This window comes from Pristiophorus japonicus, chromosome 9 (assembly GCF_044704955.1).
Source record: "Pristiophorus japonicus isolate sPriJap1 chromosome 9, sPriJap1.hap1, whole genome shotgun sequence".
NCBI lineage: Eukaryota > Metazoa > Chordata > Chondrichthyes > Pristiophoridae > Pristiophorus > Pristiophorus japonicus.
Genome location: NC_091985.1, coordinates 104,437,117 through 104,459,060, shown reverse-complemented (window position 1 = coordinate 104,459,060; position 21,944 = coordinate 104,437,117).

The following is a 21,944-nucleotide window of genomic DNA, read 5'->3' as shown; positions in this document are numbered from 1 at the left end:
GCTCGTCCTTTCGCCACTGGAACGGCTTGATTAGCTCTTGCATTTCTACGGGGATGCTGGCCCAGCTCCCATGCAGTACACAGTTTTTTTACTAGGCATAGCAGAGGATCTTGGCTGGTCCAAGTCCTAATCTGGCGGGCCGTGACAGGTGACTTATCATTTTCAAACGCTTCCATGATCATCAACAGGTTTGCCGGCTGCGCCATTTCCACCCCTGTGGTGGGCAATGGTAGCCGACTGAAAGCATCCGCACAGTTATCAGTGCCTGGCCTGTGGCGGATGGTATAGTTATACGCTGATAGCGCGAGTGCCCACCTTTGTACGCGGGCTGAGGCATTAGTATTTATCCCCTTGTTTTCAGCGAACATGGATATGAAGGGCTGGTGATTGGTTTCCAGCTCAAATTTGAGACCAAATAGGTACTAATGCATTTTCTTTACCCCTAACACACACGCTAATGCCTCTTTCTCAATCATGCTGTAGGCCCTCTCGGCCCTAGACAAGCTGCTGGAGGCATAGGCGACAGGTTGCAACTTCCTCACGACGTTAGCTTGTTGTAATACACACCCGACTCCGTTCGACGACGCATCAAATGCTAGCCCAAGTCTTTTACACGGGTTATACAATACAAGCAGCTTGTTGGAGCATAAAATGTTTCTGGCTTTCTCAAAAGCAATTACTTGGTTTTTTCCCCATACCCAGTTCTCACCTTTATGCAATAACACATGTAGGGGCTCTAAAAGGGTGCTTAACCGCTGTAGGAAGTTACCAAAATAGTTGAGGAGTCCCAGGAACGACCGCAGCTCCGTGACATTCTGTGGCCTGGGCGCGTTCCTGATAGCCTCTATCTTGGTGTCTGTGGGCCGAATGCCATCCGCCGCGATCTTCCTCCCCAAAAACTCCACTTCTGTTGCCATAAAGACGCATTTCGACCTCTTCAGTCGCAGCCCTACGCGATCCAGTCACTGGAGGACCTCCTCCAGGCTTTGTAGGTGCTCGGCGGTGTCCCGACCCATGACCAATATGTCATCCTGAAAACCACCGTGTGTGGTACTGACTTGAGTAGGCTCTCCATGTTTCTCTGGAAGATCGCTGCAGCTGACCGAATTCCAAATGGGCATCTGTTGTAGATGAACAGTCCCTTGTGCGTGTTGATGCAGGTGAGGCCCTTTGAAGACTCCTCCAGCTCCTGCGTCATGTAAGCCGAAGTCAGGTCGAGCTTGGTGAACGTTTTGCCTCCTGCCAGCTTCGCAAATAGGTTGTCTGCCTTAGGTAGCGGGTATTGGGCCTGTAGCAAGAAACGATTAATAGTTACTTTATAATCGCCGCAAATCCTGACCGTGCCATCACTTCTGAGTACTGGAACAATCAGGCTGGCCCACTTGTTGAATTCCACTGGGGAGATGATGCCCTCACATTGCAGCCTGTCCAGCTCGATTTCCACTCTCTCTCTCATCATGTGAGGTACCGCTCGCGCCTTGTGGTGAATGGGTCGTGCCTCTGGGACCAAGTGGATCTCCATCTTTGCCCCGGAAATGTTTCTAATGCCTGGCTCAAAAAGGGAAGGAAATTTGTTAAGAACCTGAGTACATTGGGCCTCATCGACATGTGATAGCGCTCGGATGTCATATCAGTTCCAGTGGATTTTGCCCAACCAGCTCCTTCCAAGCAGTGTGGGGCCATTGCCCGGGACAATCCAGAGTGGCAGTTCATGCACCGTGCCCTCGTAGGTGACCTTGACCATGGCGCTGCCCAGGACAGTGATGAGCTCTTTGGTGTACGTTCTCAGTTTTGTGTGGATGGGGCTCAGTGCTGGTCTGAGTGTCTTGTTGCACCACAGTCTCTCAAACATCTTTTTACTCGTGATGGATTGGCTCGCGCCAGTGTCCAGCCCCATGGCTACTGGTAAGCCATTCAATTTTACATTTAGCATTATAGGTGGACATTTCGTTGAAAATGTGTACACCCCATGTACGTCAGCATCTGCCTCCTCTTTCTGAGGCTCGAAATTGCTTTGATCCACCATGGACCGATCTTCCTCTGCCACGTGGTGGTTAGCAGGTTTTGCAGAGCTTGCAGCTTGTCTACAAGCTCGTTGGAGGTGCCCCATTGTTCCACAGCTCTTGCAAACATACTCTTTGAAGCGGCATGAATAGCCTGAATGGAAGCCTCCACAACGCCAACAAGGTGTGAACTGCCTTGCATTCATCCTTTGTTGCAGACTCTGAGTCATCTGGGTCACCTGAGGCCTGCTGGCAGCTGCAGACTTGTGGTTTCTGCCCTGTACATTTCTGCTCGCAAACACAGTTCCAGTTAATTTATGAACATTGCTAGCACTTGTGTGCTGAGAGATTAGTTTGGTGTTATCACTGGTGGACATAAACGCTTGTGGTATCGCATTGGTCTTACTGAGGGTCGGTGTCTCTACAGTCAAAAGTTTTCGTTGGATGGTCTCGTGGCCATTGCCCAGTACATAAAAGTCTCTGAGCATTTGCTCCAGGTAGCCATCAAACTCACATTGTCCTGCAAGTCACCTTAGCTCGGCGACGTAGCTCGCCACTTCCTGGCCTTCAGATTGCTGGCACGTGTAGAACCGATACCTCGCCATCAGCACGCCCTCCCTCAGATTAAGATGCTCCCGAACCAGTGTGCACAGCTCCTCATACAACTTATCTGTGGGTTTCACTGGAGCCAGAAGATTCTTCATGAGGCTATAGGTCGGTGCCCCGCAGACCGTGAGGGGGACCGCTCTCCTTTTTGCAGCGCTTCCTTCTACGTCCAGCTCGTTGGTTACAAAGTACTGGTCTAGCCGTTCGACATAGGCTTCCCAGTCCTCACCCTCCAAGAACTTCTACAGAATGCCCACAGTTTGCTGCATCTTTGTGTTGGATTCGTATACTCATCGCCAGTTATTGTGTTCCTAAACAGATGATACTGCACACATGGAGGTTAAAGTAACAGTGACCTCAATCTTTATTAAGACACTCCAGAGTGAGGAACAGGCCTTAGGGGCCGGCTTATATACAGTGCTCCCAAGGGATGCTGGGATCCTCGGGACTTCAGGGGATGCACTCCCTGGTGGTGGAACATGGGACTGCATGCTTTACTGATACACAGCAACATTATTACACATTCAATCCATTTAGAGTAAGCATCCACTGCTACCAAGAACATCTTTCCTAGAAAGGGGCTAGCAAAATCTACGTGGACGCTGGACCATGGTTTGGAGGGCCATGACTACAGACTCAGTGGGGCCTCCTTTGGTGCATTGCTCAACTGTGAGCAATTGTTACATTGGTGCACGCATGACTCCAATTCCGTATCAATGCCAGGCCACCAAACCACGTGTGACCTGCCATTAGCCTTCATCATGACTATGCCTGGGTGGGTACTATGTAGGTCGCGTATAATCTTTTCCCTGCCTTTTTTTGGCAAAATCACATGATTCCCACATAGGAGACAGTCCGATTGGATGGACATTTCATCCTTGCGTTGGTAAAACGGCTTAATTTCATCCTGCATTTCCCCGGGAACAGCCGACCAGCTCCCATTAAGGACACAGTTTTTTACTAGTGACAGCACAGGGTCCTGGCTTGTCCAGGTCCTGATCTGGTGAGCCGTGACAGGTGACCCCTCACTCGCAAAAGCATCCATTACAAGGAGCAAGTCTGCGGGTTGCGCCATTTCCACCCCGGTGGTGGGCAATGGTAGCTGACTGAGGGCATCGGCACAGTTCTCAATGCCTGGTCTGTGGTGAATTACATAGTCATACGCAGATAATGTTAGTGTCCATCTTTGGAAGCGGAACGAAGCATCGGTGTTAAGACCTTTGCTTTCTGAAAACAGCGAAATGAGCGGTGTGTGGTCGATTTCGAGCTCGAACTGGAGTCCAAATAGGTATAGGTGCATTTTCTTAACCCCATTTACGCATGCTAATGCTTCTTTCTCAACCATATTGTCAGCTCTTTCAACCTTAGATAAACTTCTGAACGCATATGCAGCCGGTTGAAGTTTGCCTGGCACATTGGCTTGCTGTAACACACAACCAAGCCCGTATGAAGATGCATCGCAAGCTAATACTGAACGTTTACATGGGTCATACAATACAAGAAACTTGTTAAAACATAGCAGATTTCTGGCCTTATCAAAGGCTGTCTCTTGAGATTTACCACAAACCCAGTCGTCACCCTTACATAGCAATAATGTACCGCTCATTTTGCTGTTTTCAGAAAGCAAAGGTCTTAACACCAATGCTTCGTTCCGCATCCAAAGATGGGCACCAACACTATCTGCAGACCAGGAAATCATGCTTGATAAATCTTCTGGAATTTTTTGAGGATGTTTCCAGTAGAGTGGACAAGGGAGAACCAGTTGATGTGGTATATTTGGACTTTCAGAAGGCGTTCGACAAGGTCCCACACAAGAGATTAATGTGCAAAGTTAAAGCACATGGGATTGGGGGTAGTGTGCTGACATGGATTGAGAACTGGTTGTCAGACAGGAAGCAAAGAGTAGGAGTAAATGGGGACTTTTCAGAATGGCAGGCAGTGACTAGTGGGGTACCGCAAGGTTCTGTGCTGGGGCCCCAGCTGTTTACACTGTACATTAATGATTTAGACGAGGGGATTAAATGTAGTATCTCCAAATTTGCGGATGACACTAAGTTGGGTGGCAGTGTGAGCTGCGAGGAGGATGCTATGAGGCTGCAGAGCGACTTGGATAGGTTAGGTGAGTGGGCAAATGCATGGCAGATGAAGTATAATGTGGATAAATGTGAGGTTATCCACTTTGGTGGTAAAAATAAAGAGACAGACTATTATCTGAATGATGACAGATTAGGAAAAGGGGAGGTACAACGAGACCTGGGTATCATGGTACATCAGTCATTGAAGGTTGGCATGCAGGTACAGCAGGCGGTTAAGAAAGCAAATGGCATGTTGGCCTTCATAGCGAGGTGATTTGAGTACAGGGGCAGGGAGGTGTTGCTACAGTTGTACAGGGCATTGGTGAGGCCACACCTGGAGTATTGTGTACAGTTTTGGTCTCCTAACTTGAGGAAGGACATTCTTGGTATTGAGGAAGTGCAGCGAAGGTTCACCAGACTGATTCCCGGGATGGCGGGACTGACCTATCAAGAAAGACTGGATCAACTGGGCTTGTATTCACTGGAGTTCAGAAGAATGAGAGGGGACCTAATAGAAACGTTTAAAATTCTGACGGGGTTGGACAGGTTAGATGCAGGAAGAATGTTCCCAATGTTGGGGAAGTCCAGAACCAGTGGACACAGTCTAAGGATAAGGGGTAAGCCATTTAGGACCGAGATGAGGAGGAACTTCTTCACCCAGAGAGTGGTGAACCTGTGGAATTCTCTACCACAGAAAGTTGTTGAGGCCAATTCACTAAATATATTCAAAAAGGAGTTAGATGAAGTCCTTACTACTAGGGGGATCAAGGGGTATGGCGAGAAAGCAGGAATGGGGTACTGAAGTTGCATGTTCAGCCATGAACTCATTGAATGGCGGTGCAGGCTAGAAGGGCCAAATGGCCTACTCCTGCACCTATTTTCTATGTTTCTATGTTTCTATAAATGCAAAGATTGCAGCAAAGTGCTCAACCCCGGTAGAAAGTTACCAAAATAGTTGAGGAGTCCCAGGAACAAACTCAGCTCCATCACATTCTGTGGCCTGGGTGCATCCTTGATGGCCTCCGTTTTAGAGTCCGTGGGTCTGATGCTGTCTGCCGCAACCTTTCTCCCCAAAAATTCGATCCCTGGCACCAGGAAAACATACTTGGAGCGTTTCAGCCTAAGTCCCACTCTGTCCAGTCGCTTTAGAACCTCTTCCAGGTTGTGCAAGTGTTCGGTGGTGTCACGACCAGTGATCAGGATGTCAGCTTGGAACACAATGGTGCGCAGAACCGATTTCAGCAGACTCTCCATGTTTCTCTGGAAGATGGCAGCAGCCGAGCGAATCCCAAAAGGGCATCTGTGGTATATAAACAGTCCTTTGTACGTGTTGATGCATGTCAATCTTTTCGAAGATTCAGCCAGCTCCTGTGTCATGTAAGCAGACGTTAGATCCAGCTTGATGGCCTTGCTCAGATCTAGGGATTCGGCAGACAGCAGTTTGCGAAGAATGACCTCGTGACCGATTCCAAGCACGAAACAGTCCCGCAACATTTTCCCAAAAATCCAGCAAATTCGCACGGTCCCGCAAGGCAACTTAGGTCAGCGACATAGCTCGCCACATCCTGGCACTCGGAGCGATGGTGCGTATAAAAGCGATACCTGGCCATTAAGATGCTCTCCTTCGGCTTGAGGTGTTCCCGAACCAGCGTGCACAACTCTGCATATGTCTTGTCTGTTGGTTTCGTCGGTGCTAGCAGATTTTTGATGAGGCCATATATCATGGACCCACAAATGGTGTGGAGAATTGCCCTGCGCTTGACCGTATTACTGTCCATATCCAGCTCGTTGGCCACGAAGTACTGGTCACGACGCTCAACAAAGGCTTCCCAATCATCACCCTCAACTAATCTCTCAAGAATACCGACGGCAGCCATAACCATGTGAAAGTTCGTGATCTGTTTCTCGGCGCCAATTGTTATGTTCAGAATAACTCCACAGGACTGTGCACTGTAAGCTCAAATTGATGTGACCTTAGACTCTTTAATCATACTCCAGAGTGCTGAAGCAGCATGGTAGACAACCTTTTATATTTGCTTGCACGAGGCGTGTAGTTGACCCTTGGGTCTCCAGCAGGTGCATCCCCTGGTGGCAAGTCTTACACAATTATAAAGTTTACGTACATAACACGCAGGAAGCCTCCGACCACAATTTTAGCCACAATATCTCCCATTTAGACCCACCCTTTAGCCGAATTCTCCCGATTAAAATATTATTCTACAAGCTACGCTTCCTCTTCTTACTTGGTGACTGAACAGGTTCATCTCCCTTTTGCTCCACTTCTTCCCTATGGTTGCTGTTTTCCCTCCAAAAGACCTGAAACAATTGTTCCAAACAATCCCACAGCCAATTCTGAGTAGGCCCACCACACCAAGTTGGAAAGTTGAGAACTGGATATTGATGGTTAATTCTCTTTCATCTAACGCAATATTATATAACATAACTATCTCACCGGGAACCAAAACCAATCTATTGCAAAGACCAGGAAACAAAACAGAGCACTTATCTTCCTCTCCCGGCAATTCTTCCTATCCTTTCCGGACTAATTGAATTCCCTGCTGAGGATGATTAGGACACTCGGTCACGTCTCTTGTCCAATTTCTTTCTACACATTTGTATGTCACGCTGTGATTCTTTGGCCAGAAATTTCTCCAACAATAACTCGCCCCATCTGGTAATATGGTGCAATCAATTCCGCTGGCCTTGGCCGAAGGCAAATTTTAACTCTGGGATGGACAGCCAACTAGTCTCATTTGAGCACTTTAAACAAATCCTCTGTCACTCCTCCACCTCGTGGATGGCAACCATTATGTCCCGACTTATGCAATTTAGAGCTTGATTTTTTATAGTTTGATGTTTCTCATCCATCTTTATAAACCCTGTGTCCCAACTAGCAATGTCTTCATGGGTATTGCCTCCTGGTTTTGCAGATTTCTGATACAATTCTATTCCACAGTTTTGCGCCACAACATTTAAGAGTAGTAGATTTCTCCACACCATAGATTATTTAAATTCACCACAATTACTCTCAATATTTTACTTCTCTTTCCTCCTGCCCTCTCCTGGACACGACGGAGGAGTCCATGTTTTCCAGGGTTTTGGGGTTCAGTAGCTTCTCCTGCGTAGCGTCAACTGCCCTGGGGGTGGGAGTGACGACATGGGCGGGAATTGTCCTTGACCAAGAGCAACGATGTTAGGTATTGGGATTACTAGATTGGTTCAACTTCATCCCACCAGGTAGATTCCCAATCCGCTCCCTCCCTCAACGTCCTGAGACTCATTACTGTTCCATTTAAATCTCCCTCTCCCCCTGCCTCGCGTCGCTTCATCTGATTGATATGGAACCATTTGACCCTTTTGGGCAATCGTATGGCATACACTAACAGTCTGGCTTTGTCCACTATGCTGAACGTTCCCTTGAAGAGGGGCTCGAAAACACCCACCCGCGCGTAGTTCCAGACCATAACTTGGTCCCCTATTTCCCATTCCTGGGTTTTATGAGGTTCTATATACATCTTATTTTGAAAATGTTTTTGCCCTCTGTGATGGGCAGTGTTATGATGATATTCTCTCAACATATCCCATAAACTTTTGACAAATCGATCTCTGGTTACCTCCCTTTCTTTGGTGGGGGTCAGCATTGGGACCAGCAAATGGGTTGGAGTCCTTATGGGTTGCCCTGTGACTAGCTCATGTGGCGAATACCGATGCCTTTGGAGGGATCGTCAGGACCAATGGCAATATTTCGTACCATGATTTTGGGTAGTTCTCCATCCCTTTCCTCAGCCTTCTGCGCTGTAAATTTCTATATTTCTATTTTCTATGTTTCTTTCTTTCAGGGTCCGGTTCATACATTCCACTATCCCCGAAGACTGGGGGTTATGCCATTTCCCTTCCACCCCCAGGAGCTGCAGCATATTTTACATGACTCGCCCTATGACATAACTCCCCTAATCTGACTCCACCATTTTCGGGAGCGCCCATCGGGAAAAAACCTCCTTCACCAGTATTCTAGCTGTATTCCCAGCAGTGGCTGCCCGACAAGGAAACACTTCCACCCAATACTTATGCTCTGCCTAGTCATCGGTAGGGGTCCGATAAAATCAATTTGAATACACAACCAAGGCCCTTCCGCATGTCTGGTATATCCCAAAGGAGCCTTTCTCCGATGGGAGTCTGGGTTGTTCGCGGCACATATTAAACAGTTCTCTCAGTACTCCTGTACATCCTCCCTCAGGTGCGGCCACTACCCTACTCCTTCCATCCTTTTCCAGGCAATTTCTGGGCCGGGGTGGCCCGCCCCAGGCCCTCCATGCGCTAGTTGTAAGAACTCCTCACTGTCCATTTCTCCCCTTTGAAAAGCATTGCCACCTTTACAGTAACGTTTTCAGCCCATAAGGTCCCTCTACAGGTGACTGATTTTCCTTATCCCAGATGACCCCTTTAAGTGTGATATTGATATCCTCCCTCTGAAATTTAGTCAAATCCGGGGGCAGGGAAATGGTATTTTCCCGGGTCTGATCCCTCGGAACTAAGGCCGCTAAAATCCCTGACTGATAAGGATCGCATACTGTTCCTTCAACTGCTCCTTTCTTTGCTAACTCATCTGCCCGCCTGTTTCCTTCTCACTTAGGTTCTGATTTTGAGTGGGCCTTCACCTTCTGAATGTAATAGTCATGTTGGCGATTCTCAATGGCTCCTACTATCCCTCTCAGCAGCAGTGTTGTCACCAGGGGCCTTCCATCTGCTGACTTAAACCCCCTTCTAGCCCATATAGCCAAGTATTCTGTACATGAATTACACATAAACATTGATTGCTGTAACAATACGACACTGAGGCTGGCTTCTCTGGCCGCCGTTTCCAAGAAAAACTCCTTTGCCTCATCAATCGCCCCCAAGGCCGGAGCAATTTGCAGATCTCCCTTTAGCTTAACAAACGCATTCTCGCACCCCTCATCCCAAACCCACTCAACACTCTTTCCTGTTAACCGTAATAAAGGGGCTACCGTAGTTGCACAATTCTCGATAAATTCTCGGCAGTACCCCATCAAACCCAAAAATGATCGGAGGACGGATGATTCCCCTGGGACTAGCAGTTCCTGGACGGCCTTTCACTTTGCTCCTTCTCTGGCCCTTTCTCCAGGTCTCAGTATTAACCCCAAAAACTGCAATTCTTCCTTTCCCACCTGGGCCTTTTTTGGGTTAATTTTTACCCCGCCTCCTCCAGTAGGCCAAACAGTCCCCTCAATAACTCCCGATGCTGTTCCTCTGACTCTGTGAATAGTAGGATGTCATCCACATACTGAACCAAACAATCTAACTGACTGAATTCCCGCAGAATGTGAGCCATACTCTGATGAAAAATGGAGGGACTGTTATCATCATCATAGGTAGTCCATCGGAATTGAGGAAGACTTGCTTCCACTCTAAAAATGAGCACTTAGGTGACTGAACAGTCCAATATGAGAATTACAGTCTTTGTCACAGGTGGGACAGACAGTGATTGAAGGAAAGGGTGGGTGGGACTGGTTTGCCGCACGCTCCTTCCGCTGCCTGCGCTTGGTTTCTGCATGCTCTCGGCGATGAGACTCGAGGTGCTCAGCGCCCTCCCGGATGCACTTTCTCCACTTAGGTCTTTGGCCAGGGACTCCCAGGTGTCAGTGGGGATGTTGCATTTTATCAGGGAGGCTGTGAGGGTGTTCTTGAAATGTTTCCTCTGCCCACCTGGGGCTCATTTGCCGTGGTGGAGTTCTGAGTAGAGCTCTTGCTTTGGGAGTCTTGTGTCAGGCATGCAAACAATGTGGCCTGCCCAGCAGAGCTGGTCAAGTGTGGTCAGTGCTTCAGTGCTGGGGATGTTGGCCTGATCGAGGACGCTAACATTGGTGCGTCTGTCCTCCTAGGGGATTTGCAGGATCTTGCAGACATTATTAGTGGTATTTCTCCAGCGCTTTGAGGTGTTTACTGTACATGGTCCGTGTCTCTGAGCCATACAGGAGGGCGGGAATCACTACAGCTCTGTAGACCATGAGCTTGGTGCAGATTTGAGAGCCTGATCTTTGAACACTCTTTTCCTCAGGTGGCCGAAGGCTGCAATGGTGCATTGGAGGCGATGTTGAATCTTGTCGTCAATGTCTGCCCTTGTTGATAAGAGGCTCCCGAGGTATGGGAAGTGGTTCATGTTGTCCAGGGCCGCGCCGTTGAGCTTGATTTGATTGTTATGGAACCCCATGGGGCAAACATGTCCAAGTGTACTGCAGTCCCTTAAAAGTAAAAGCAAACTTATACTGGTCCTCCTGCTGGACTGGGATCTGTTAAATTTCTCCAAGACCGTGAATACTGTGGCTGATGAGAGGATATTCCGTAGCAAATCTGCCACGTCAGCCACCGTCGGGGCCAAGGCCGGTATATTCTGGTCCGATATCCTGTAATCAATGGTCATGCTTCTTGGCCGGTACGGCTTCTTTACTGGCCACACCGGCAAATTCCTCCCCCGCAATAAGTATGTGCCGAATTTAACTGGTATACATACAGTCCTTCTCGGGTGATTAATCCAAGCTAGGCATATGTTCCGAGAGTCGACTGGCCAATCGAGCACTTCCTTTGGTTGCTCTTTCTGACGCGCGTCCCGTGGCCTTTGTCCTTCCTTCATATACTGACTTCCATGCATCTCCCTCATGATCGTCAACATGTTCATTCGCTGGCTGTCCAGAGAAACTTCCGCCTTATGCTGATTGGCCAATTCTGTTGCTTGCTGTTGTCATCATGCATGCATTCTGCCTGACTCTGCACTCGTTCCCAAGGTTTTGCACTCGTTTGAAACAATGCTCTCTGCACATGCCCGATTGTCCATTTTGCTCAGCAGTCTTGAGCATGAACCTTCACCCACAAGCCTTCAGTGGATAGACTGGAGAAGCTGGGGTTGTTCTCCTTAGAGCAGGGAAGATTGAGAGGAGATTTGATAGAGGTGTTCAAAATTATCAGGAGTCTAGACAAAATAGATAGAGATAAACTGTTCCCATTGGTGGAAGGGTCGAGAACAAGAGGACACAGATTTAAGGTGACTGGCAGAAGATTCAAAGGCGAAACAAGGAAAAACCTTTTTACACAGCGAGTGGTTAGGATCTGAATCCGCTACCTGAAAGGGTGGTGGAGGCAGATTCAATCGTGGCTTTCAAAAGGGAATTAGATAAGTACCTGAAGGAAAAAAAATTGCAGAGCTACAGGGAAAGGCAGGGGGATTGGGACTAGCTGAAGTGCTCTTGCAGAGAGCCGGCACAGGTTCAATGAGCTGAACCGCCTCCTGCTATGCTGTGACGATTCTGATTCCTGACTGGGACGAAAAGTAAGTCATCATTGTCTGGCATTGATATTACTGGATCCTTCAGCACTCTGGATTCATTTGTTGCTCCAAATAGGTTTGCCCTGCTTTGTGATTTGGAGGACATAACAGGCAGTGAGGTCAGCACCAGTGACAATGATCAACCTCAACCTCAATGCTCATAATCAACATATTGGAAAAGGTATGGAGAAGGCTGCAAAGTCCAAGAGACATTGTTGGGTGAAGAGCAAGGAAGAGCAGAGGCAATGTGCAATCCTCATATGGGACTCTATCATCAGACACACAGACTGCACCCTGTGTAGAGGCAAGGCTCTATCAAGAGCAGTCTTCTGTTTTCCAGGGCCAAGGTAGCTGGGGCCCGAAATTGATGAAGATCTCCGCCCTCCCAAGTGCCGCCCAAAAGACCGCTGATGGCCGCTGAGGTACCTGACGGTACTTCCAGCGAGGTTTTCGTCGGAGAGGTCCCTCAAAGGTCGGCGGGTGGCAAATGAGCGACTTACGCCACTAGTCTGGGCAGCAGCCATCGGCAGCTCCCATTCTTGGCGGCAAAGGCACTTGCGCCCAAGTGCTGCCAAGGATGGAGTCGGGTCCACGGAGGGTTGAAGAGTTGAAAAGCAAAAGTATAACAACATTTTTTTTACAACATCGGAACACCTTCAGGGGATCCCATACAGGTAAGTCCCTATAAAGAAAAAAATTACAAAATGTGTACTTACCTTTTTTTCATCATCCTCCTACCTACCGTCAGAGGCAGACCAGCATCCAGCTGGCGGTCCACCCTGTTTCTGCCGCCAACTGCCTGTCATCATTGGGTCCCCAAGAATTATTGGACATTATCTGAACATTGCGTTTTAATATTTTCTCACTGCAGAAAAAACTGGAAGCTTGTTTGTGGGAGGGGCCCAGGTACTTTTCCATGGTGTGCTTGAAATCCACACCTGATGGGAGGGGGTGGTCTGGGAAAACACTGGCCAGGATAAGGCAACTCTTCACAGGTGATGGGCATGGAGGGTCCATTGTTAAGCAATGTGAACTCGTCAGAGTTAGATCAGTCAGCAAGCCATTACCTGGATGAGATAACTCCGAGACGCGGGAATACCAGAACAATAGAAAGCCATTAAGTCCCAGACCGGTTGGAAGCGAAAACCCACACCAGCCACCGGTGGAAGACCCAGAAGCCACACAAACAGGAAGCTTTGAAACAAGAAAACACTTTATTGGGCCAGAAAAGGCAAACAGACTTTGCATATAAAAGGGGCCGTGTGGCCACAGCTCTCTCTCTCTTGCTCTCACTGCTTCGCCTCTACAAGAACCGAGCACTCCACGTGGGACGGAGTGAAGAAACCAGAAAGGACACGTTTTCACCAGGAGAAGCAGCAAGTAAGCCAACGAATCGGTGAGCATCATTTCTGCCCATGCAATTTTAAGATCACAGCCACTGTGCAAGGAGGTATCGTGTACTCTCCCAACCAAATCTTAGTAAGGGTTTTAAGGGGGAGATTTTAGACGTTGGTACTTCGCGATAGGGGCCTGTCTAGACAGGTCAGACTGTGTGTTGTATTATGTTTGTTGGTATTACACCAACAGGGTGTGTTCTTACTGGATGCAGGTGTGTTTTAACTTGAATAAAGCATTGCCAGTTGAGACCTCAGGGTGTTTACATGCCGCCGACTCCCGCCCACATGAATATTGCAGCTTGGCGGGCGGGAGGTCAGTTGTGCGACTCGGCCGTCCACTGAGGTCAGCGGGCACTTCCCAGTGGCTCTTTCCTCCCACCCGCTCCAGCCCGCTCCAGGCCATGTCGAAAGTGGCACTGGGCGGTTTGACCAGAGGAATGCCGGCGGCAGTGGGCGGTAAGTTCCTCAATTTCGGGCCCCCGATCTCTGGGATTGTGTGGATGATCTGATGAAAGTTGAGTGCCAAGGTACTGTAGTAGGTTTATATATTGGTACTAATGATATAATGGATAGAAATCCATTTGTTTCACAGAATTCCTACAAATGCCTCATAGCTAACCTTCAACAAAGAGGTGCAAGGGCAGTCGTCTTTAAGCGATTACCAGTCATGTCCAGATCGATGGAAAAGAATAGCCGACTCATAGCATTCAACATCTGGCTTCAGGACCTTTGTAAAAAGAAGCTAAACTTCCATTGATAATTGGGTGGTGTTCACTGGACAGGCAAGTTGTTTCAGAGGGACGGCCTCCATCTTAATTTCCTGGGAGCACAAAGGCTGGCAGAGTGTGTTGAGCATTCATTCAGTAGCAGTTCAATTAATCCGGCAAGGGGATAGTGCAGATAAGTTCAAAGATAGTCTTACTGAACTTGATAACTACATAGATTCTAAGCATACAAATAAACCAGGTAGGAAGCATACAAGAATAAATAACTCTAAAAACTCAGATGAGAGACCTTTAAATTGTTTTTATGTAAATATAAAGAGTGTTGGAAACAAATTGGTTGGAGATGGGGTGGTAGTTTGCAAGGACGGTGGGGTTAAGGGTTGTTTATTTTGAGGAGAGGGGTGATGACGGCAGCTTTGATGGAGAAGGGGACAGTACCTGAGGAGAGAGAACCATTAACACTTTCAGCTAACAGCCAGAAAAGGAAGTTGGGTGGTCAGCAGTTTGGTGGGAATAGGATCAAGGGAGTAGGAAGTGGGTCTCATGGACAAGATGAGCTCGGAAAGGCCATGAGAGGAGATCGGAGAGAAACTGGAGAAATATGTGAGTTCAGGGCTAGGACAACAGGGGGGCTCCTTGGAGAAAGTTTGACTCGGTGAGCTAGGGGAAGGAAGGGAAGTGGCAGGTGCAGCTGAACGGATTGTCTCAATCTTGGAGACACAGAAGTTCATGGGCTCCTCATACTTGTTGTCGGAGGTGAGGGTGGAGGAAACAGGGGAGAGGGGTTTAAGAAGAATGTTAGCAGTGGAGAATAGAGGCTGGGGTTTGTCTTTGCATTGCAGAATGATACTGGAATAGTGATCAATTTTGGCGGACGAGAGCAGGACCCGATAATGCTTTGTGATAAGCCAGATCTGGCAGTGAATGACTAAACCAGTTGTCTGCCATACCTGTTCAAGTCTGGCTCCCTTGGACTTAAGGGAGCAAAGATAATGGCCATATGGACGGCCAGGGTGAGAGTAATTGCTTTAATAGGGACTAAAACATTGTGGGTGTGATTGAGCAGATCAGTGGCTGCAGAAATGTCATGGTGAATGGAGGGCCAAAGGCTGGACAGTTGGGATTTCATAAGTGCAGTTGTAGGAGAGTTGGGACAGAGTGTTTTCCAGTGGCAGACGCAGAAGGAAGTTTGGTTGGCGGGGGGTGAGTGGAAGGGGGATGTGGGTGGAGAGGGATATGAGGAAGTGGTCAGAGATGGCCTTATCTGCAATTGACATGATGGGAGTAACGAGGCCACGAGAAGGGGTGGCCATGAATATGGCTTGGGGAGTTCACATGGAGGGAGAGATTAAAGGAGGATAGGATGGTCGTGAACATGGAGGAAAGAGCATGATTAATTGAGATGGAGGTTGAAATCACCGAGGATGAGTAGTCGTTCAGTGCAGAGGCTGAAGGAGGAAAGCTGTGAAGATATCTCGGTAATAGAATTTTTATGGTACTTGAGTGGGCAATAGAGAATGAGAATTTTAAATGAGAGAGGTGGAATAAAGTGAGATGCTCAAAGGAGGAGAAAGTGCCGGAGGCATAGAGGGACAGACCAAGGTATGATTTGGAAATATGGAACTCACTCTCCCCAAAATGCTGTGGTTGCTGAGTCAAATTAAATTTTCAAGACTGAGATCAGTACATTTTTCTTAGATAAGGAGATCAAGGGATATAGAAAAAGGTGTGTAAATGGAGTTGAGGTCCAGATCAGCATGATCTAATGAAATGGTGTTCTATGGAAGTAAAACAACTTCTTCGCTACACGGGTTATATTCATCCCATTCGTAAAATTTTTAATTGACTGGTAGCAGATGTTATTTACCTCATTTAGTATGTCTTGTCATGTCATTTTTGTTTCTAGTATAAGTTCTTCCAGTCTCTGAATCGAAAACAAATTTTACAAAAATAAGTCAATTAAATTACTGCCAATTGAATACTGATGGGGCATGAACTGCACAATAAAAATTATTTTTTGTTGTACACAGCTTTATAAAACCACTGTTGATATAGTGCATTTTCTTGTAACCAGTAAGTCAACATTGTTGCTGTTATATATGCTAAGTGACCATGAAAACATTAAACCTTTTCCTGAGATAATCTGTTCTGTACATGCTAAACTGAGACAAATACCCTTGACTTAATGGAAAGAGCAATCTCACATCTCTCAATAATCTCAATACACAAACAATAAATTATTTTAAGTGACCTTACTAATATGTGGGTATAGAAAGGCATGCAAATAACAAAAGGGATTGTTAATATCTAATACACCAGTTGTGGCTCAGTTGGTAGCACTCTCACCTCCGAGTCATAAGGTTGTAGACTCAAATCCTGCTGAAAAGAATGCAAAATCTAGGCTGACACTCCAGTTTGGTACTGAGGGAGTCCTGCACTCTTAGAGATATAGGGCTAGATTTTCCACTTTTGTGCTTATCGCCCAAAAATGGGCGTTATTTCCGGTGTAGGCGGTAAAAATGGGTTTTCAGATCGCCGGCTTCTCACCCATTCTCAAAGCACCTAGTCTCCAGTTTTGAAAATGGGCGTTGCCGCGAGCGATATGAAATGGGCGGTAGCGATAAATGTTTTTGACCTTCTGCCATAAAGTGTCGCCGCCCTCAGCAACGGCATGGCAATGCTCGATTCAGGAGGCTAAGGGTCATCATGACATGCGCAGAAGAGGAGATAGAGAACGAGGGAGCTCAGAGGAACTGAAGGCGTGTGTGGATGTGCTGTGTGTTTGTTTGGCTGTTGTGGGAGGCACGACGGAGATTCACTTGCAGCAAAACGCCCACTAAGCACCAAGAACGTAGTTGGCACCGTGTTTTTGTCCAACAAATAAGATATAACATGGAAGGGATGGTGAAGGGCCTGGAGCTGGTAGCCAGGAACACTGCTGGCTGAGAGCACATTCTCATCTCGGGACTGTCCTCTCCCATATCGGTCCAAGCAGCGGTTAAGCCATCATCACCCTGCTCCCCCACCCAATGAAGCATCGCCTGAGGAACTCCTCGGCCAGGCGGCTTGGAGTCAGGAGGGGAAGGGGAAGGGGTAGAGGTGAGGAGGAGAAGCGGGGGGGGAGGGGAGGAGGGTTGGTTTTTACAGAAATACTGATGATTTCAGACAAACGTTCGGTTTAAATGTTTTTTACTTAACAAAACCTTGTTGTGCATTGGTTCAGATAGCTGCACCGTTACACGCTGGTGATTCCTTAACATCAAAGGGTATAATTACACTTAACTTCAATCAACTTAAACTTTAACTGTCACCAAGGTGATGTCCACCATTGATGTATAACCTGCACACCCAACAGTGTGTCAGCCTTGTAAATAACACCAACGTTCTTTCAGGCAAAGCGATCATTGATGAGCTCCTGACATAAGGCTCTTGCAGATATCATGCCACCTTTCATGCGGTCTACAGGGGAGCAGGGGCATGGATTCAGCATCAGCCTGATTGTCTGGGCCGATGTCAGCGTCCGCCTCCTCGTCCTCCTCTTCCTCTCTCTGGTGAGGTGGACTGTCAGACTCATCAGGCAATTCTTGTCCCCTCCTTATAGCCAAGGTGTGCAGCATGGAGCACACCACCACGAATTGAGCTACCTGCTTAGGGTGGTATTGGAGCTTGCCTCCTGAGTGGTCCAGGCATCTAAAGCACTGCTTCAGCACTCCAATGGTTTTCACCACGATATTGCGAGTTGCTCTGTGGCTCGCGTTGTATCGCCTCTCAGTTTTGGTGTGGGTGTCACCCGGGGGGGGGGGGTGGTGTGTCATCAGTCAGGTGGCGAGGCCATATCCTTTGTCACCAAGCATCCAGCATTGACCTTGTGGCTGATTGTTAAACAAGTCAGATACAGTGCTTTCACACAGGATGTGAGCATCATGGATGCTGCCCGGAAATTAAGCATTCACTGCCAGTATAATTTGCTGGTGGTCGACAAGCAGCCGGACATTCAGGAAGTGGAATCTCTTGCGGTTCCTGAAAACCTCAGCATTCTGAAAAGGTGCCCACATCGCGCTGTGCGTACAGTCTATTGCTCCCTGCACCTTGGGGAAGTTTGCAATTCTCGAGAATCTTAGAGCCCTCTCACTCTGTGCCTCCCTGGTCATAGGGAAGCTGATCAAGTACCTCCTGCATGCGTACAGGGCTTCAGTGATCTGTCTAATGCAGCGAAGTGTGGCATGCTGAGAAAGTCCGCAAATGTCGCCAGCTGTGGCCTAAAAAGAACCCGAGGCGTAGAACGACAGTGCCGCGGTAACTTTGACCTCGACGGACAGTGCAGTACTGATGGTGCTGGCAAGCTGCAGGTCTCCCCTTATCAGCTGGCATACCTCAGTGATAACTTTGTGGAAGCGCAGTCTCCGAAGGCAGGTGGTGTCAGGCAAGTTGAGGTAAGACTGCTTCTCCCTGTACTTGCGGGGGGTGTAACATCTGGTCCTCCTCATCAGTCTGGCACATCTTACATTGGGCACAGAATGCTGTGGAGCGTATCTTCGGTGATCTCAAGTCTGCTGCATGTAATTGGTCACCAAGAGAGGGTGAGAAAGGACAGGCCCCATTGCAGTGGCTCTCTGTTTTCCACCAATTGGTAACAAAAAATGAATGTCCCGACGACAACACCTATTCAATTCCAATCGGTCACAGTATGGTCAAGATGTTTGTACAGATGTTGACATCAACTCCAACGACCTCCAGATACATCCAAACTCCTCCGTGGTTGAAGCACAGCAGCCTTTTAAAGGATGCGACATGTGATGTAGAAGATAGCGTCCATAACGTTGTGATTAGTTCCGGTTAGTTCCACTTTTTCTGGGTGTTTTTTGGGGCGAGCGATATTGTGGATGATATGTGTGCGAGGTGGTGAAAGTGACTGGGCGATCTCATGGCCACGAGTTTCAGTAAATATGCTCTTTACGAGCAAAAAAAGTGGGCGGGCGGTATTATTGTATCTTGCTGTTAAATCAGTGCGGAAAGTAACGCTGGGCGATATTATGGGTGTTGATTTCGCCCATTCTGATGATTTCGCCCCAAAAATGTGGGCGGGCAGTATTATTTTTTCCCGGCATTAAGCACATGGGGAAAGTAACGCTCGGCGCTAAGTTTCCGAGAAATGCCCATCAATTTCCATTTTGTGGCTAAATTGGCGATATCTGGGCGTTATTCATCATTTCAGTGGTAAAATGGGCATTAAGTGGGCGTTAAGCATGCAAAAAAAGTGGAGGTTCTAGTCCAATATCTTTCAGGTGTGATGATAAACTGAGGCCTGTCTGCCCTCTCAGGTGAACATAAAAGATCCCATGGCACTATTTGAAGAAGAGCAGGCGCGTTCTCCCTGATATGCTGGCCAATATTTATCCCTCAGTGTGGAATCTTTAAAATCTTTTAATATCTATTTATTGTCTTATTGAAATAATCATCTTTTGTGTAAGACACCCACTGAGCTCATGATTGGGCGGAATCTTCACTGGCTACTGGACATTCTCAAACCCCCAACCAAACCTAGTGCGAAGATAACCACACTCGCATCCCAGATTTTGGAACACCAATGAAAAGCAAATTCGTACACTGACACAAAACGATGCGTTCAAAAGTCCCAAGCTGCATGTCGGTCTCAGCGTATCAGAACATGGCCTGCCTATCTCAAGGACTTTGTCTGTTCTTTGTCAGAAGGGGGGAGCTATGTTGTGTTCATATTCTGTTTGTTACACAAACTCTCACTAGACAGGCATTAGGACCCTGCGGGAGCTATTCACACACTGCTGTAAACATTCTGGTTCATGCTGATTTTGGGACATCATTTTGGGAGTTGCTATAAAGGACACAGTTAAGTTAATGAAATGATATATTGTTTGATTGGTTCACATTCCCTTGCCCCCTTTGAAAAATGTTTATCTCTCCATCATGATACTTTTCTTTGGCCCAAAATATTTCTCTAGGGCCCTTGCCGCTTTGTCGTAGGACTCCGTGTCTTTGATTTGGCTAAAGATGCACTGGCCTTCGGCACCGAGGCAGTGATAAGTATTGCACGGCGACGAGCTGGTGTTACGTTATCGCCGTCTAACCCACTCGACGTCATATACGTAGAAAAACGTTTTATCCTTCTCGGCCATGGAATTTGAGGATCCCCAAGTGTGGAGGGGAAAGGCAGGAGGGTAGGGTGGTTAATTGGATTCATCCTCATTGCCAAATTATGGTGTGTACATAAATAAACAGACTAAATGAAACAGGAGAAATATAACTTAACTGTGTCCTTTGTAGCAACTCCCAAAATGGTGTCCCAAAACCAGCATGAACCAAATGTTTACAGCAGTGTGTGAATAGCTCCCGCAGGGTCCTAATGCCTGTCTAGTGAGAGTTTGTGTAACAAACAAATAGAGTATGAGCACAACATCATCCATAAACTTTAACCATTTTTCAGTTTGAAACAAAATCTTGTATTGGTCATTCATTGGGAGTTTTTTTATGTTCCAAACAGTGAAAAGATACATGCGCAAATTTTGACAGCATGTAACAAAAATAGAATATTAATATTAAACTTTAATTACCCTAATATAGATTGGAGAAAAACCTAGTGCTCAGAGTAGGGAAGGAGAGGAATGTCTGATGTGTACAGGAGTACTTTTTTGATCACTACGTCACCAGTCCAACAAGGAAGGAAGCAATATTGAATCGGGCTCTGCAAAGTGAAGTAGGGCAAATGGAGTGTGTTACAATAGGAAATCATCCAGCTAACAGTGACCACAACATAATTTGGTTCAGAGTAATTATGAAAAAAGACCAGAAAATATTCAAGGTAAAATGCTCAACTGGGGAAGAGCTCATTTCAGTGATTTAAGAAGGGACCAAGCACAGGTAGATTGGAAAAGACGATTGGAGGGTAAAGCAGCAATAGGGCAATGGGAGGTATTCAGGGGAAAGATAGTTCAGGCACAATCTAGGCATATTCATTTGAAGGGAAACCTACAGCATCCAAAGATAATGCACCCTGGATAATAAAGGAAATAAGTTGAGGTAAAATAGAAAAAGTAAGTTTATGACGAGTGTCAGGAGCAAGATTCAGTTAATAACCTGGAAGGTTCTGGAATGTAGAGGAGGGAATTGAAAAAGTTATTATTGGAGGCAAAGGGAGGTTATGAGAAAAGATTAGCAGGCAGCATTAAATTGACGCCTAAAACATTTCATAAACAAAGTGCCAGAGGTTAGCTAGGGAGAAAGTTGGGCCTATTAAGGACGCGTGGAAATCTTCATGTAGAGGCAGAGGACAGGTGTAAAGTATTAATTGAGTACTTTGCATCTCTCTTCACAAAGGAATCACATAAGACCATAAGAACATAAGAATTACGAGCAGGAGTATGCCATACGGCCCCTTGAGCCTGCTCCGCCATTCAATAAGATCATGACTGATTTTCAACCTCAACTCCACTTTCCCGCCTGATTTCCCTCTTATCCCTTGATTCCTCTGGAGTTCAAAAATCTATTTATCTCAGCCTTGAATATACTCAATAACATCCACAGCCCTTTCAGCAAGAGAATTACAAAGATTCACAAGCCTCTGAGTGAAGAAATTTCTCCTCATCTCAGTTTCAAAAGGCCAATCCCTTATCTTGAGACTATGATCCCTAGTTCTGAGACTATAGAATCATAGAATCACAGAAATTTATAGCATGGAAGGAGACCATTTCATCCCTTCGTGTCCATGCCAGCCAACAAAGAGCTATCCAGCCTAATCCCACTTCCCAGCTCTTGATCCATAGCCC